The sequence below is a fragment of the Panulirus ornatus genome, chromosome 14 (assembly GCF_036320965.1).
Source record: "Panulirus ornatus isolate Po-2019 chromosome 14, ASM3632096v1, whole genome shotgun sequence".
Lineage (NCBI taxonomy): Eukaryota > Metazoa > Arthropoda > Malacostraca > Decapoda > Palinuridae > Panulirus > Panulirus ornatus.
In genome coordinates this window covers 29,786,534-29,790,396 of record NC_092237.1, presented here as the reverse complement: position 1 = coordinate 29,790,396, position 3,863 = coordinate 29,786,534, and positions in this window count along the sequence as shown.

The following is a 3,863-nucleotide window of genomic DNA, read 5'->3' as shown; positions in this document are numbered from 1 at the left end:
TATAGTGGATACAGGATTACAAGTATCTACTAACCTTTTACATGCTTCTTAACCAATAGGAATTTTACATCGGATCAAGTCCAATTAAATAATTATCAATTAAATGATTTAGATTGCTCTCTTCCAATAAAAAAAGGAAAACATTTTCATCTGACGAAATAAAGTAAAGGGGAAGATAAGTAATAATTTAATTTTTCAAGAGCACATCAGTTTTGTCTGTCAGATGATGCTTGGGTGGGTCCAAATTCAATGCTCAGAAATTTCCCTTTGATGTATATGGAATTCCTGAGTGCAGCCAATAATATCTTGCGATCTTTAAATTTAAGGATTCACATTTCTAACCCCCAGCAAAGTCTAGGCAGTTACAAAAGCCTGGAGAGTAACTGGAGAAATCTGGCCCTTGGATACATATATCTTAAATGTTCACGTTGATCCACCTCTGGCCCTCAAAAGGACCACAAAACCCATCACCACTCACTTGGCAAATTTTGAAAACATCCAACTCAAGGTGCTTCAGAGTCCACTTCTCATGGCACTGCACCGATAAGACGTTTCCACACAATTCCTGCTAAGCAAGTTATAACTGTCAGTGCGGAGTCAGACTTTCATAGGAAAAACTGTACACAGAGGAGTGTAAAGTACCAGTGGCACCATCAGGTTACATTAAATGGACCCACCCTTGTTTTCGAGATTTATATATATATATATATATATATCTATATATATATGTATATATATATATATATATATATATATATATATATATATATATATATATATATATATATATATATATATATATATATATATATATATATATATATATATATATATATATATTTTTTTTTTTTTTTTTTTTTTTTTTTTATACTTTGTCGCTGTCTCCCGCGTTTGCGAGGTAGCGCAAGGAAACAGACGAAAGAAATGGCCCAACCCCCCCCCCCATACACAGGTACATACACACGTCCACACACGCAAATATACATACCTACACAGCTTTCCATGGTTTACCCCAGACGCTTCACATGCCTTGATTCAATCCACTGACAGCACGTCAAACCCTGTATACCACATCGCTCCAATTCACTCTATTCCTTGCCCTCCTTTCACCCTCCTGCATGTTCAGGCCCCGATCACACAAAATCTTTTTCACTCCATCTTTCCACCTCTAATTTGGTCTCCCTCTTCTCCTCGTTCCCTCCACCTCCGACACATATATCCTCTTGGTCATGTAAGGCATGTGTACGTGTAGGAAGAGAGGAAAGTGATTGGTTCTCAGTGAATGTAGGTTTGCGGCAGGGGTGTGTGATGTCTCCATGGTTGTTTAATTTGTTTATGGATGGGGTTGTTAGGGAGGTGAATGCAAGAGTTTTGGAAAGAGGGGCAAGTATGAAGTCTGTTGGGGATGAGAGAGCTTGGGAAGTGAGTCAGTTGTTGTTTGCTGATGATACAGCGCTGGTGGGTGATTCATGTGAGAAACTGCAGAAGGTGGTGACTGAGTTTGGTAAAGTGTTTGAAAGAAGAAAGTTAAGAGTAAATGTGAATAAGAGCAAGGTTATTAGGTACAGTAGGGTTGAGGGTCAAGTCAATTAGGAGGTGAGTTTGAATGGAGAGAAACTGGAGGAAGTGAAGTGTTGTGCATCAAAACCACTAACACACTCATTCAGCTGCTCCCAAAACACTTGCCTTTCATGATCTTTCTTCTCCTGCTCAGGTGCATATGCACCAATAATCACCCATCTCTCTCCATCAACTTTCAGTTTTACCCATATTAATTTAGAATTTACTTTCTTACATTCTATCACATGCTCCACAATTCCTGTTTCTAGAGTAGTGCTACTCCTTCCCTTGCTCTTGTTCTCTCACTAACCCCTGACTTTACTCCCAAGACATTCCCAAATAACTCTTGCCCTTTACCCTTGAGCTTCGTTTCACTCACAGCCAAAACATCCAGGTTCCTTTCCTCAAACATACTACCTATCTCTCCCTTTTTCACATCTTGGTTACATCCACGCACATTTAGACAACCCAATCTGAGCCTACGAGGAGGATGAGCACTCCCCGCGTGACTCCTTCTTCTGTTTCCCATTTTAGAAAGTTTGAATGGAGAAAAAAATGAGGAAGTAAAGTGTTTTAGATATCAGGGAGTGGATCTCGCAGCGGATGGAACCATGGAAGCGGAAGTGAATCATAGGTTGGGGGAGGGGGCGAGAATCCTGGGAGCCTTGAAGAATGTGTGGAATTCGAGAACATTATCTCCGAAAGCAAAAATGGCTATATTTGAAGGAATAGTGGTTTCAACAATGTTTTATGGTTCCGAGGCGTAGGCTATGGATAGAGTTGTGCGCAGGAGGATGGATGTGCTGGAAATGAGATGTTTGAGGACAATATGTGGTGTGAGGTGGTTTGATCGAGTAAGTAATGTGAGGGTAAGAGAGATGTCTGGAAATAAAAAGAGCGTGGTTGTGAGAGAAGAAGAGTGTGTTTTGAAATGGTTTGTGCGCATGGAGAGAATGAGTGTTTAAAGATTGACCAAGAGGATATATGTGTCGGAGGTGGAGGGAACGAGGAGAAGTGGGAGACAAAATTGGAGGTGTAAAGATGGAGTGAAAAAGATTTTGAGTGTTCGGGGCCTGAACATGCAGGAGGGTGAATGGCGGGCAAGGAATAGTCTGAATTACATCCATGTGGTATACCGGGGTCGACCTGCTCTCAATGGATTGAGCCAGAGCATGTGAAGCGTCTGGGGTAAACCATGGAAAGTTCTGTGGGGCCTGGATGTGGAAAGGGAGCTGTGGCTTCGGGCATTATTGCATGACAGCTAGAGACTGAGTGTGAAGGAATGTGGCCTTTGTTGTCTTTTTCTAGCGCTACCTCGCACATATGAGGGGGGAGGGGGATGTTATTCCATGTGTGGCGAGGTGACGATGGGAAAGAATAAAGGCAGACAGTGTGAATTGTGTGCATTTGTATATATGTATATGATAGGGTTGATAGAGATGCTCTGTGGAAGGTATTAAAAATATATGGTGTAGGAGGCAAATTGTTAGAAGCAGTGAAAAGTTTTTATCGAGGATGTAAGGCATGTGTACGTGTAGGAAGAGAGGAAAGTGATTGGTTCTCAGTGAATGTAGGTTTGCGGCAAGAGTGTGTGATGTCTCCATGGTTGTTTAATTTGTTAATGGATGGGGTTGTTAGGGAGGTGAATGCAAGAGTTTTTGGAAAGAGGGGCAAGTATGAAGTCTGTTGTGGATGAGAGAGCTTGGGAAGTGAGTCAGTTGTTGTTCGCTGATGATACAGCGCTGGTGGCTGATTCATGTGAGAAACTGCAGAAGCTGGTGACTGAGTTTGGTAAAGTGTGTGAAAGAAGAAAGTTAAGAGTAAATGTGAATAAAAGCAAGGTTATTAGGTACAGTAGGTTTGAGGGTCAAGTCAATTGGGAGGTAAGTTTGAATGGAGAAAAATTGGAGGAAGTAAAGTGTTTTAGATATCTGGGAGAGGATATGGCAGCGGATGGAACCATGGAAGCGGAAGTGAATCATAGGGTGGGGGAGGAGGCGAGAATCCTGGGAGCCTTGAAGAATGAGTGGAAGTCGAGAACATTATCTCGGAAAGCAAAAATGGGTATGTTTGAAGGAATAGTGGTTCCAACAATGTTGTATGGTTGCGAGGCGTTGGCTATTGATAGAGTTGTGCGCAGGAGTGTGGATGTGCTGGAAATGAGATGTTTGAGAACAATGTGTGGTGTGAGGTGGTTTGATCGAGTAAGTAACGTAAGGGTAAGAGAGATGTGTGGAAATAAAAAGAGCGTGGTTGAGAGAGCAGAAGAGGCTGTTTTGAAATGGTTCGGGCACATGGAGAGA